The following is a 14,331-nucleotide window of genomic DNA, read 5'->3' as shown; positions in this document are numbered from 1 at the left end:
GACAACAGTAAATATATTTATACATGGTTTAAAATGTATATCCAGCCAGTTTTTTCCCTCTTAGCTCTTGTACACACGGTCGGAGATTCCGACGGAATGTGTCCTATCGGACCGCTTTGTCGGATAACCCAACTGTGTGTGGTCTCCCTCGGACTGTTTCCGTCGGATAGTATCCGACGGAACAAGTTTTCCAACTTGTCCGTAAAATTTTCCGTCAAAATGCTCCGATCGGACATACTCCGATCATGTGTAGCCTACTCCGACGGACAAAGTGCCACGCATGCTCAGATCAAATTCCTAGACCAAAGCTATTGGCTACTAGCCTGAACGTAGTCCCGTCGTAACGAAATAACGTCATCACGTTATGTACAATCGGTTTTTACGACAACTTAGTCCGACCGTGTATATGCAACAGTTTCGGACAAAATCCGTCAGACAAAATCCAACGGATTTGGTTGTCAGAATGTCCAACCGTGTGTACAAGGGCTTAGGTTTGGATAGGTTGGGGAAGGGTTAGAACCCCTGTCATGTTTTACTGCTATCCTGAGAAAGATTTACCCTCATTCCCTGTTCTGGTGACAACAGACAGGAAGCAAAAATGATTTTCTTTATGTAGTGCAAGCCCCAAGGGGCTGCTGAGTTTATCAGGTTCTTTTCTCGAAACAGTGCAGAGACAGTCAGGCACAAAGCAACTGCCCATTCACTGTAGCTCATTAAACAGTCTAGGGGTTGTCTTTTTAACATTTATTGCTTGCAGAACTTGTAATAGGAAAAGATAAAGGGCATATGCCCAAATAATTAAACCCGGTAGATAGAGCACACTCTTAATAACACAGCCTACTGTATCTCTCACAGTTGGACACTATAAAGCAGTTGTTAGACTGACACAGTCTACTCTCACAGTGAGGACCATGGTAGTTTACAGTGGTGATGTCTACAGCACAGAGATAGCTCCCAAGTGTCCCTCTGTCCTTTCCTCCTCATTTGTCCCTCGTTTTGGTCCGATTTATATAGTTGTTTCTAAAATGCACTTTTTATCTTTAAAAAAGTGTTTCCCAGTGCTAAAGCTTTCATCAGATTTCTAAATTGCTGTATTTGTACATTTCAAAAGCTAATATAATAAAAAAAAAAACACTTGTGGGTTTAGCTAATGATTTGTTTTATATATTTCTCCTTTAAGGGGGTGTGGCAGGGGGTGTGTCCTATGCCTACATACTTTTGCTAATAGGTGTCCCGCATTCCCATCTCAAAAATTTGGGAGGTATAGTACAGATAATGATAATGGCTACAGTTCTCGCTCTCTAGTGACTTGGAAAGGCCAGAGGTAGGGACCCCTCTGGACAAGTACTACTTTCTCAGCGATTCCAATAGTGCACAGTCACCAGGATCTTGTAATAAAATCAGTACTCACAAGTCCAGGAGAGCAACTGTACCTATTCAGCTTTCTCTGGATACCTTCTAGTTAAAGCGGAAGTAAACCTATCCATAAAACCATTTAATTGGTTGTGCTCTCAACCAAACTGCCAAATCATCCAATGGCTGGTGTCATAACTGGACACAAAAAAAAGAAGAAAATAATTTCTCCCGCGCTGTGGTGTCTAGTTCCTCAATATGTGGTGTAATCAGCTACACATAGTAATGTCTAGCATCTTGCAGCCCTCCTCAGAATAATGGGTATTCGTACACTGGAGGAAACAAAAAAGAAAAGGAGGACGCACCAACCTAGTGCATTACCACTAATAGAGCTATATTCAATAAAACACAGCAAAGTATATACTCACAAACTAGTATTGATAGAAGGCATAATCAATAAAGCAAAATCCACAAGTCTGAACATCGACAAGCCAGGACCTGGCTTCAAGTGGATCAAACGATACCTCAAAATGGCTGACGCGTTTCAGTGGAGGATGCCTTTCTTCAGAGCCTAAACAGGCAATGGTTTCTCACATACAAACACCCCCATATATATATATATATGTGTGTGTGTGGCCGCGCAACCCAGACCACACCCAAACTACCCACACAGGCCGCACCCACTCATATTAAGTGAGTGTACCCAAAAAGGGTAAAAAAACAAGTTTTGCATGAATAGAGCTAGAAATTATATATATATATATATATATATATATATATATATATATATATATATATAAAATATTAAATAAATCAAACATCCATAATCATAAATACACCACCATCCCAAAATGACCCCTACTGGCAGCCAAAATAAAGGGGAAGGGGGGTATAGACCAGCCAGAGTGTCACAGCTAAAATTGCACCACCAACCAAGAAGTGCGGGAGGTAACTGCGTTCCATCCGGGTTTATGTTCTTAAATTTTTGATCCTTGTATCCCTTTTTCTCTTCGTGGTTTTCTTTTTGTTTTTCCCGGATGGACGCCGGCTTACATATGGACAGTGTCATTGGCGCACACATTCTGTGTATATGCGTGCGCTGTAGTGCCAGTGATGTTGGTTGCGCACGCAGGCTTATCGCTTGCGTGCGTGTAAGTGAAAGTGACGTCTGGGGTGGAATGCAGTTACTCCCGCACTTCCTGGTTGGTGGTGTGCCGTGGGCGTTCCACCCCCTGCAATTTTAGCTGTGACACTCTGGCTCGTCTATACCCCCTTCCCCTTTATTTTTGCTGCCAGTAGGGGTAAGTGTGGGATGGTGGTGTATTTATGATTATGGCTGTTTGATGTATTTAATATATATACATATATATAATTTCTAGCGCTATTCATGCAAAACTTTTTTTTTTGTCTTTTTGGGTACACCCACTTAATATAAGTGGGTGTGGCCTGCGTGGGTGGTTTGGGTGGGGTCTGGGTTGCACGGCCGCACACACACACACACATCTATGGGGGTGTTTGTATGTGAGAAATCATTGCCCGTTTAGGCTCTGAAGAAAGGGGTTCTCCCCTGAAACGCATCAGCCATTTGAGGTATCATTTGATCCACTCGACGTCAGGTCCTGGCTTGTCGATGTTCAGATTAGTGCATTTCGCTTTATTGATTATGCCTTCTATCAATACTCGTTTGTGAGTATATACTTTGCTGTGTTTTATTGAATAAAGCTCTATTAGTGGTAATGCACTAGGTTGGTGCCCCCTCCTTTTCTTTTTTTTTTTTGGTGTCATAACTGATAACATGTGCAGCATTGAGGAAGTTGTAGATTAGACAGAGGCAAAGATGGCAGCTTCCTTGGCTGAAAATGATAGGCGGGTTTACTTACACTTTAAGCCATGTGGACTGGATTCTTTAGGTGAAGTCTCAGGGTGTCAGAGATACTTTCATGTGTAAGCCTTCCAACTCTGTCACAGCCAGGACCTTGGTGAACATCAGCTTGAATCAGTAGAACTGTTGACCCAACAGAAAGACCCTGCTGTTGTAAAGCTCAGACTATTTGTAGCACCCTCTTGTAGTGGAGGTTCGCCCATAGGGGCTCCTGGGGTAGCGACCCCTCAGTTTTGTTGCAGAATATAAAAAAAAGTAAATTAACCGTTTGCCGACCGACTCCTATAGATATACGTCGGCAGAATGGGCAAAGTAACGTACCCATATGTTACTTTGAATTTACCGCCGTGCGTGTGTGCCTGCCACAAGCTCCGTGACTGTGCCCACGGGAATCACAGACTCGAAGTCCACCGGGTGCCCGCGATCGTGTCATGGAGCTGAGGAACTGGGAGATGCTGATGTAAACACGGCTTCTCCTCGTTCTGCTTAGTGACAGGACACTGATCGTCTGCTCCCTGTCAGTGTCATGTCACTGCTAGCCCACAGTTAGAATCCCTCCCCAGGACACACTTAACCCCTCCCCGCCCCCTAGAGGATAACCCCCATTTTTACAGTAATCAATGTATTTTTTTTTTTTAGCATTGATTGCTGTATTAATGCCAATAGTCCGAAAAATGTGTCAAAATTGTCTGATGTGTCCACCATAATGTCGCAGTCACGATAACAATCGATGATCGCCACCATTACTAGTAAAAAAAAACATGAATAACAATGCCATAAAACTATCCCCTATTTTGTAGATGCTATAACTTTTGTGCAAACCAATCAATAAGCACTTATTGCGATTTTTGTTTAACCAAAAATATGTCGAAGAATATGTATCGGCCTAAACTGAGGAAAAAAATTTTTTTTTATATATTTTTGGGGGATATTTATTATAACACAAAGTAAAAAATAATGTGTTTTTTTCAAAATTATCGCTCTTTTTTTGTTTATAGCGTAAAAAAAAAACAAAAAAAACAGAGGTGATCAAATAGCACCAAAAGAAAGCTCTATTTGTGGGAAAAAAGGACGTCAATTTTGTTTGAGAGCCATGATGAACGACTGCGCAATTGTCATTTAAATAGGCGGTGAGGCCAAATCGTAAAAAGTGCTCTGGTCTTTGGCCAGCAAAATGGTCCGGGGCTTAAGTGGTTAATAAAAATAAACTATAATTATTTTTTCTGTTTTGCTGCTGTTGCTACTTGCTAGGTAGATTGGGGTAAAAAAGTCTAATTTGCCTAGCAACAGGACATTCGTCTGAAAAATCAATAAAAAGTTGTTTTTAGAACACTGTAAATTGAGTTCTCCACCCTTACTGGCTGCCTGCCAGTTTCTTATTCTGTTAATAGGAGCCTATTAGGGTGGGCTGAAATACGGACCCTGGCCCGCCTAATATATTGAGCCTAATTTGGTCCCATCCTGAGGAGGTGGGAAGATGGCAGTTGCACAGCCATCTTCCCACCCCCTCACCCCCAGATAGTCACACTCTGACACATAGTCTCTCCCTCTCCAGCCTCCACTCTCCACCCCTGGCCAGGGCCATCTTATCGAGCGGACATGGGGCCCCATCAGGGCTGGTTGGATCTAGGGGATGCTGCTGGAAGTGCTAAGGTGACATGCACTGTCTGCACAGACTTTAACTGTAGTCTTTTGTTAGCAGCCCAGTGTTGAATTGTCATCACTGCTGCCGGTGTTCTGCCGAGAAAGTTCCCTCCAGCGGATAATGACCCCCCCTGTACTGCACAGGCGCAACGCTTGCGCAGTACTGACCACAATGGACCCGGCAAAAATAGCCGAAGCTGAACACAGTGAGTCAGCCGTACACGACGCCTGTGTGCCAACACTGTTGTAAAAAATTATTTTGTAACAGGGCCCCTTGCGGGCTTGCTTCACTCGCCACGCTTCGGGCACGGCCTCGCTTCGCTCGGCATATTTATATTCTGGCTCTATGTCCACATGGATGGTGGGGCTTGCACCTGGACTCAGGGCAGAATGTAGTGCGCAGGCACTGTGTACAGCTGACGATCAGCTGTTCATCTTCGGAGACTTTCGGGGGCTCCATAGTCGTTCGTACTGCGCAAGCGCAGTGCATATGCAGTACAGGGGGGGTCCTTATCTGCCTGGGAAACTTTCTCGGCAAGACACCGGTCTTGGCTGAGAACGGGTACCCTGTCAGTGTGCTGTCTGTGGCACATGGCAGAGCGGGAGAATTGATCTATGAGTGCGGGGCAGCTATCTACTACCGGCCAGTTAAAGTACAGTCCACAGCAACTATAATGAGTGGTGACAGAAGTGAAGCTATTGAGGCAGTGGTTGTACCAGCAAGTCTGACTGAAAGCAAATGCAGCTTCAGCAGAGAGTGCAGGCGAACCTAGCTACAGGGGCGGGTCCAGGGGGCAATGGGGCAATTGCCCCCTCCGAGAATTGATGGTGACAGCGCGGCCGGTTCCGCAGGTGATGTTCTGCGGACGGGCGGTTCCACGGGTGACAGCGCGCCTGATTCCGTGCGTGACAGCGCGGGCGGCTCAGTCCGTGAGTGGGCGGATGAGAGGGGGGCAGCTTGGCGGTTCAGTGTCTGAGTGGGCTTCTGGACAATCAGGAAGCCAGCGGGCAGGGGAGCAGGGAGATGACATCATCTCTCACTGCCCTGCATCCCTGCAGTTTCGCCCTCACTGTGCGGGAAGCTGTGGGCAGCAGAGAGATTACATGATCTCTCTGCTGCCTAACTTTACTCTGGGACACAGCAAAAGACCACCTTAGCAGTAGCTAATACTGCCTTCTGATCTATGAAGAAAAATGTGATTTCTGATTATAGAGGAGCCTGGATTTTATTGTCTATCCTGCTTTGTTGAAGTTCTATGACTAGTGCTGGACTCTAACAAGAAATGTCAGTGATGCAACTAGTGGATTCCAGTTATAAGTATATATGCCTGCTACAGTGTGTTTGGGTGGTGGTGGCGGGGTGGGAAAGGGGGGCCTTAGTGGGTCTGGCAGTCCCTGAGCATGTAGTGTGATGTCATGGTGCAAGGGAGCCGAGCGGTGCAGTCAGAGCGTGTCACTGTGCAAGTCATTTGCATGTGTGTTTGCCGCATCCGTTCTAATTTCTTGCCCCCCTGAGTCCTGACCCAGAGCTACTTACTTACTATATCGAAAATAAAATAAGAAATGTTTTTTGCCTTAATATCTACCTTAAATCACATTGCTATTTGCATATTGTACTTGTTTGTATCTTAAGTACTTAAATTTGCACTTCAATCTGTAATTTTGTAACTTTTGGAAATGCCAGTAAAAACTTGGCCGTGCCAGTAAATTTTGGGTGTCGTGTCAATAAATTGCAATCTGGTAGGTTGGCAAAACTGGGGAGGATTTTGCTGAAATAGGTGGGTTGGTGACTGCTCAAGCACCCCCGGTGGTGTTTGTTTGATTTTGACCCTTCTATGGCCACCACCCCACACTACCGCGTAAACCGCCTCTACACTACCACCTCTGCTGCATAAACCCTTGAGGGATTTGTTTATCTCCACCCAAGCTCTGCTCACCACCCTAACATCTCTCTTGAGGACCTAGCGCTGAGCCCCCCCAGAGGCACCAAGAGTAACTACCCACTTCCTGCATGGAGATGTTCTCCATGCCAAATTGGACGGTTGCATTTACCATAATTTTTTGGATTCTCGCAACCTTACCAAATGTAAGTGCTTTTCATTATATATGTATATGTGTGTGTGTGTGTGTGTGTGTGTATATATGTATTCTTTTATATATATATATATATATATAAAATATATAACGTTTTCGAGTTTGGCTTTAAACAGATATAACTGAGCTTTTGTTGGATCCACCAGAGCCAGCTGGTCCTGGGAGTTGTTGTTTTACAAGCAAGATTATGCTGGAGGTGGAAGGAGAAGAGAGTTCTGCTATTACTTTGATCAAGTGGGCATTCCATAATACCCTCAACCCTATCCAAGTTTAATACCCCTAGTAAAATACAAAAACAAAGAAACAAAGCTGCAAGGATGTATTCTTGACTCCAGAGTTTGGTGTAAATTTCTGTGTGCCTGGCTCTGCTGGGTAGGAGACACATTCATTCACCAACAGATCCTGTGGGGGTAGCCCTACAATAGGTTTTTTATAACAGTTTACCTGTAAATCCTTTTCTTGGAGTACAACACAGGACACAGGGCAGCCATAGTAATTACTATGTGGGTTATACGCCACCTATAGGTGAATGGACACTGGTACACTCAAGAAAGGAAGCCCCCCCCATATAACCCCTCCCACACAGGGAGTACCTCAGTTTTGTAGTAAAGCAATATATATATATATATATATATATATATATATATATATATATATACACCAATAAGATGGGAGGGACCTCTGTGTCCCATGATGTACTCCAAGAAAAGGACTTTAAGCTGTTATGCAAATACTATTTTCTTTATCGTACATCACGGGACACAGGACAGCCATAGTAATCACTATGTGGGATGTCCCAAAGCAATGCCATCTGATGGGAGGGAGAAACGAATAAAGGCAGGCTGCCATCAGACACAAGGACCTATAATGCAGCCTGCAGCACACTGCGCCCAAAGGCGGCATCCTCTTGCCATCTTACAACCAACTGAAGCCATAAGCCTGAATAATAACCTGACAAATCCGTCTTTAAATAGTAAATTTTGATGCTGCCTGCCCTTTCCTGGGGCCATCCAGCAGTACAAAGAAAACATCAGTTTTCCATATCTGAGTTGTCGCATTCAGATAGGCTTTTACTGCTCTCACTACATCGAGAGAATGTAACAATTTTTCTTCTGCAGAACGAGGTTCTGGAAAAAAGGAAAGCAGGGCAACATCTTGATTTAGATGAAAACCTGACACTACCTTAGGCAGAATGTTTGAGTGAGGACACAACATCACTTGGTCCTTATGAATAATTAAGTATGGCTCTTTACAGGAAAAAGCAGCCAATTCTGATACCCTTCTTGCGGAGGTTACCGCAACTAAGAACACCAATTTCCTTGTCAAAAGAAGCAAAGGAATATTGCTCATCGACTCAAAAGGCTGTCTTTGTAAAACCGACAGAACCAAATTCAAATCCCATGGGCACAAGGGTGACCTAACTGGTGGAGCTATACGTGTTACCCCTTGTATAAAGGCCCGGACCAAAGAATGCAAAGCAAGCGGCCTTTGAAACAACACTGACAAGGCCGAAATCTGACCCTTGATTGTACTCAAGGCTAGCTTAATTTCTACCCCCAACTGTAGGAAGGAAAGAATTCTACCCATATAAAAATATGTAAATACCGCTCTATCTGCAAGCAAACAGCAGCAGCTAGTACAAGTTATGACAAATAGCCAAAAAACAAAGTGATACAAAAAAGTGCAGCGTTTAAATTAAAGTCCTAAAAAAGGACTACCGTATATACTCGAGTATAGGCCGACCCGAATATAAGCCGAGGCCCCCAATTTACCCCCAAAAAAACTGGCAAACTTATTGACTCGTGTATAAGCCGAGGGTGAGACATGCCTGTCCATCCCTGTGTGTGTGTCCGTCCATCCCTGTGTGTCCGTCCATCCCTGTGTGTCCGTCCATCCCTGTGTGTGTGTGTGTCCATCCATCCATCCATCCCTGTGTGTGTGTGTGTCCATCCATCCATCCATCCCTGTGTGTGTGTGTCTCCATCCATCCATCCATCCCTGTGTGTGTGTGTCTCCATCCATCCATCCCTGTGTGTGTGTGTCTCCATCCATCCATCCATCCCTGTGTGTGTGTGTATCCATCCATCCCTGTGTGTGTGTGTGTCTCCATCCATCCATCCCTGTGTGTGTGTGTCCGTGTGTGTGTGTGTGTGTGTGTGTGTGTGTCCAGCCTACCTGTGTCCCAAGCCTGTGTCCCGAGCCTCCGTCCCGTGCCTTGCCTCCTTGCCTCCGTCCCGTGCCGTGCCTTGCCTCCTTGCCTCCGTCCCGTGCCGTGCCTTGCCTCCTTGCCTCCGTCCCGTGTCGTGCCTTGCCTCCGTCCCGTCCCGTGCCGTGCCTTGCCTTGCCTCCGTCCCGTGCCTTGCCAGGATCGCCGCTCTTCGTCGGCGCCTCGGCGGCCATTCTAAAATTCAAAAGCCGCGCCTCCGCCTTCGCCTGTGATAGGCGGAACACTGAATTTCCCAGCAGCCTGTGTTCCGCCTATCACGGACATCGTCTCATCCTCGTCCGTAGTACGAGGATGAGACGATGTCCGTGATAGGTGGAACACAGGCTGCTGGGAAATTCAGTGTTCCGCCTATCACAGACGAAGGCGGAGGCGCGGCGTTTGAAGGGTAGAATGTCCGCTGTCTGTCTGCTCGACACGCTGATCGGGCAGGCAGACAGCGATGACTCGAGTATAAGCCGAGGGGGGCACTTTCAGCCTCAAAAAAGAGGCTGAAAATCTCGGCTTATACTCGAGTATATACGGTATATAATAAATCATGTTAAAACCTATCAAACTCCCTGGCGGTATTCCTGAGTCTGGCTCGGGGTGAGATTTAATTACCATAAGTGGTATTCCTGAGCCAGACTTGGGATCGCATCGCTGGATCCATGTAAGGGTTACTTACCTTGTCCCCTGGATCCAGCGATGTCTCACCGCTGTGATCAGCGAGCCGCCGCGCCTCGCTCGATGTGTGACAGTGCAGAGCTCCATTCCCTGCAAGCGTTGCGACGCACGGGGACGGAGTTTGGCGCCAAATTCAAAAAGTAAAAAACACAGTATAGATACAGTATACTGTAATCTTACAGATTACAGTACTGTATCAAATAATTACACATCCCCTTTGTCCCTAGTGGTTTCACCAGTGTCCTGCATGCAGTTTTATATTATAATCTGTATGCCAGGAAACTGGAGATTGTCCATAGCAACCTAAAAATGTCTGTTTACATCAAGTGGTTTTAGACCAGCTAGAAAACAGCGATAATAAATTAGAATCACTCGCAGAATTGAGCGATAGTAATTTGTGGGGAAATTTGTCATCAGCCACTAAAAGTAATGACAGCAACAATTCTGCAACTCAGCATATTTCAGTGTTTTTGATTTGATTACATTATTGAATAATTTTTAATATTATTATTTGTTATAATTATTTATAGTTTTATAATATATATATATATATATATATATTATATTATAATTTATGATTTCATATTTCTAATTTTATCATACCCGGGATGTCTGTTAGACTCTTGTTTGGACGGATTTAAGTGAATTATTTCTAAGAACTACAGGCCTACAATATAAAACGCCAAATTTCCACGCAAAATAATGGTACCGCTTTCAGCACCTAAAATCTAAAATAATCATACTGCCAGGGAGGTTAAAGCATATAACAGCTCTAAACATAAATAAAAATTAAGAATTCACTCTGTGAAACAGTGAAAAATTTAAATATAAGTGAAAAAAAAACAATGATTAAAACATTGACGAGATCCAACTAGGTGTGGAAAAAATTACATTGGTGAAACAATAGTCCAAACAAAAGTCTTCAATTCACAACCACAAAGATAAGAAAATGGAGACAGCCACTACCAATAGGAATGAGGCTCACCAAATTGAATGGACTCAACAAGGCATTCGCTAAATTTGTTTTTGAGAGCTGTATGTTGGGACTGCACCGAGGACGGATGACGTCAGCACTGGAGATGACAGACACCAGAATGTGGCAATCACAATTTCGTCTCAGGGACAAGTAGCATTAGACCACCACTCAAGGATGGATTCAGTAGCAGAGATGGTTGGGTTTACCAAAAATAAGGAAAACATATGCACATAGTGTAAATCCGTTTAAACAGAAAAACATTTATTTGAAAAAAAATAAAAAAACACACTCACATTTGAGTATAAGTAACAAGCGCTTATATAAAATAGGGATATTTAATGCAGTAGTAGCTGTAGATTCGATCCGACGCATTTCATCTGAGAAGACATCATCTGGGGTGTCTATCTACTGCCACAACTGTGCTTATATAGATAACTTAAGTTAAGACCCCCAAACACAAGAGACAAACCTGCAGATAATTAGCTGGATCTTTTTGTCTATTTCCTGGTTGCTAAAAATACCAGCGATGCGTGCCATTTAAGCCTCAATGTGAGGAGAATAGGAGAGCGGCCAAACAGGAAGACCAAACCAAACCTCATTTTCATCAGCCGATCATATGGTGGCACTAAGTAAATATTCCAATCTTTTATCGGCTAGACCCTTAAACACCTGGACATTGTCCACTGGACAAGTCACACTCCTATTCACAGAGGAGATAGCTGTGTCTACTGCAGGTAAACTCTATTTCTTGGTTGAACTTCTCTACCATAGGATAAAGAAGAGAAAACCTTTTAGGGACAAAAAAATGCCTATCAGGGTTATCCCATTCAGCATATATTAGCTGTTCCAGCAAAGGGTGTACAGGAAAAGCGTGAGGATCCTGTTGAGGTTTTAGGGAACCCAAAGAGGAAAAGGAGGCTTCAGCTGCCTCTATATCCAGAACGGACCAACTCTGTAAGGGACTGAACCAGCAGTCTTTGGAATTGTGAGGCTGAAAAAGGCTCTTCTGAGACTGCATTTTCAGAGGAGGAGACATCCGCATGCCCTTCTTCTTGATCCCCAAAGGTAATTCAACATCTCCTGCCCCCTCCTGTTCCAATGCTGGAAGGTCAGGGGCAGGAGAGGGGGACCTGTAGCATTTTCTCCCAACCTGGGAGGAAGATGCGAGCATATCTGCTATTTTCCCTTCCAACCCAGCTAATGCTAAAGCCAAAATTGTCCTTGGTGATGTATGCAGAGGCTGAAATGTTGGAAGCAGCTGCAACACCTGAGGGTCTGGATGGCTCAGACTGGCCAGTCGCTTCAGCTCTCTCAGGGGAGGATGGTACTGTGGAAGCGTGACTAGGATCCTCGGACCCTGACCGCAGCACCCTTGCACTCCTCCCTGCTGAATTCCCCTTTTTACTTTGGGAAGACATAGTCCTAAGCACAAAAGCAGAGGTACTAACACAATGCATCCACTGCTGAGCACTAGTCCAGGAATGAGTATCATGCTGCTATAGCTGAGGCTATATGCCTGATTCTGAGTAGATGTGCCTTAAGAATGCCTGTGTCCACTGCTCATACAGCTTATGTACCCTACATATGCCCTGTGTCCTCTCCAGCAGCTACCACTGTTCTCAGAGTGAAATTATTTAAACAGGGAGTGAGCCCTGCACCTGCACTTCGATCCTCGTGCACACCGGCCACTAAGCCAAACCCCCTTGCATCCTATAATCACCTCCCCGTATAAAAGAGGATATTTCCCATGCGTGTAAAGCATGATCCCCTGAATGGGACAGCGGGGGGAGGAGGCAAGCTCTTCCAAGGAGAACCCAGGAAATCCCCCTATCCCTTCTGATGGCTGCTATTAGAGCCAGGCTGTTGCAAGCTGGCACTGAGCAGGACTGGAGAAGTATGGTATTGTACACTCTCAGGTATGCACTTTTACCCCTTCTAGTGGAGACAACAGGCAAGACACTCAAAATAGAGAAGTCCATAAGTGAACCTAGGTTCCTTTTGAATCTTCTCAACTTACCATTCCCGCCGCAGGATACTGCTGGAACCACAGACAGACCCAATCTTCACGCATCACGGCAGACCATGTCATGACAGACCTTCAAGGACTGGGTCCCCTTGGTATATGGGATCCTCACCCTTGGACCTGTACAGCACTTTGCCAGAGCAACCTTTGGTATAGTATAGTATACCCTGGGTCCAGCCCTCAAAAGAGGAGCATTACAGGCAGGACCTCAATCTTCTTCCTCGAGGCTCGGGTACCATTCACTTTGGCACTTTGAATGGTCCGATAGCATAACCCCTTGATCCTGTCAGGAATATTCTTAGCAGAGCTCTATTAGCACAACATTAACCGTGACCAACACCTTAGACACTGGCGAAAAAACGGAGGTACTCCCCGTGTGGGAGGGGTTATATAGGGGGGACTTCCTGTCTTGAGTGTACCAGTTTCCATTCGCCTATAGGTGGCGTATAACCCACATATTAATTACTATGGTTGCTCTGTGTCCTGTGATGTTCTGTGATGTACGATAAAGAAAGTTATTTTTATGGTCATTATAGACAGCACACCAACACATAGGGGTCTGTTTATAACAACAACAAAACAATTGTTAAATTGTGACAAGCTTTCGGCAAGCTGGCATAAATTTTTACCACATTTAGCTTTATCCTGTAATCGTCTGCTCCATAATGTGGCATTTTTTTCTGAAATACCCCAGTCGTCACACATACTGCATTATGTCCATTAGGTGGAGCTGACAATGATAGCAAATTACTGTACAGTATTAAATAAAATGTGGTCAGAATTTGTCAGGGGTGGGTGAATGCTTGTAACATTTGTCCAGCAATTTTTTTTTTTTATATAAATTTATCCCCTAATTGTATTTATACTAGCACTGGTCAAATAAGAAAAAAACATGTTTTGTGGTCTTTTTTCTATAGATTGCATAGAAAAAAAAAAAATTGCAAGACAATATTACAAAGAGAATGCCTTGTTCATCACAAAAAATGTATTACTTCATTATCTTACAATAGAAATCCGGGATATACTTATGGGAGAAAACTCCCATGGACAATTTTTACTCATAGGTAAGCCTATAATAAGGCTTACCTATAGGTACAGTAAATATCTCTTAAACGTGCACCGTTTAGGAGATATTTACTTATAAAGCTGCCGAAATTATGGGCTTCTCTCTTCGGTGTACAAGTAGACAATTCTCTTGTACACTGAGGCCGATTGGCTGTATGGATTGGAGTCCCCTCCCCTCTCCACTGAACACACGGGGAAAGGCGGGAAATGGAGCTGCTGCCAACCCTCCACCCCATGTGTCCGAGTAGAGGGGACGCCAATCTAAGGAAGGGCTCCGCTGGTGACGCCTGGTGAAAGGAGGGGCTCCGCTGGGGACGCCTGGTGAAAGGAGGGACTCCGCTGGGGACGCCTGGTGAAAGGAGGGACTCCGCTGGGGACGCCTGGTGAAAGGAGGGACTCCGCTG

The 14,331-nt window shown here is 44.7% G+C and overlaps 1 protein-coding gene across 5 annotated transcripts in view; it reads right to left on the bottom strand.

The window, feature by feature from the left end:
• LOC143988961 (adhesion G protein-coupled receptor F5-like) overlaps positions 1 to 14,331 on the bottom strand; it is a 314,489-nt gene that overhangs the window by 129,056 nt on the left and 171,102 nt on the right. The gene's annotated exons all lie outside the window — the stretch shown is intronic.

Source organism: Lithobates pipiens, unplaced genomic scaffold, assembly GCF_037356315.1.
Source record: "Lithobates pipiens isolate NorthernLeopardFrog02 unplaced genomic scaffold, aLitPip1_a1.2 Scaffold_18, whole genome shotgun sequence".
Lineage (NCBI taxonomy): Eukaryota > Metazoa > Chordata > Amphibia > Anura > Ranidae > Lithobates > Lithobates pipiens.
The sequence above is the reverse complement of the archived record's forward strand: the minus strand, read 5'-3'. Positions and strand labels throughout refer to the sequence as shown.